The following is a 309-nucleotide window of genomic DNA, read 5'->3' as shown; positions in this document are numbered from 1 at the left end:
GAAGCTCCATTCCACTGAAGCTGTAGGACAAGACTTTAAACATAGATGCTGCTTCTATGTTCACCAGAAATGGGATGTAAGAGATATAAGTGCAGGCTACAATACAGGCCATACATTTTTTTTCTCTGATACATGTGAACAAAATGTGAATGTTAAGTTTCATGAATACAAAGTCACATATACCATAACACAGATTTTTTCATTTTAGTGGATAAACAAAAAAGTCAATTAATTTTTTGGTTTCCAAATGATGATATTTGTTATGTGCTTAATGACTCAGGGAACTAAGGTGTCTGAGAAATTATTTAA

General features: G+C 32.4%; 1 protein-coding gene across 1 annotated transcript in view; it reads right to left on the bottom strand.

The window, feature by feature from the left end:
- Positions 1-309, bottom strand: part of LOC119587012 (carnitine O-acetyltransferase-like) — a gene marked incomplete in the record, with an annotated part of 21142 nt that overhangs the window by 13473 nt on the left and 7360 nt on the right.

Source organism: Penaeus monodon, chromosome 22 (assembly GCF_015228065.2).
Source record: "Penaeus monodon isolate SGIC_2016 chromosome 22, NSTDA_Pmon_1, whole genome shotgun sequence".
NCBI classification, from domain to species: domain Eukaryota; kingdom Metazoa; phylum Arthropoda; class Malacostraca; order Decapoda; family Penaeidae; genus Penaeus; species Penaeus monodon.
The sequence above is the reverse complement of the archived record's forward strand: the minus strand, read 5'-3'. Positions and strand labels throughout refer to the sequence as shown.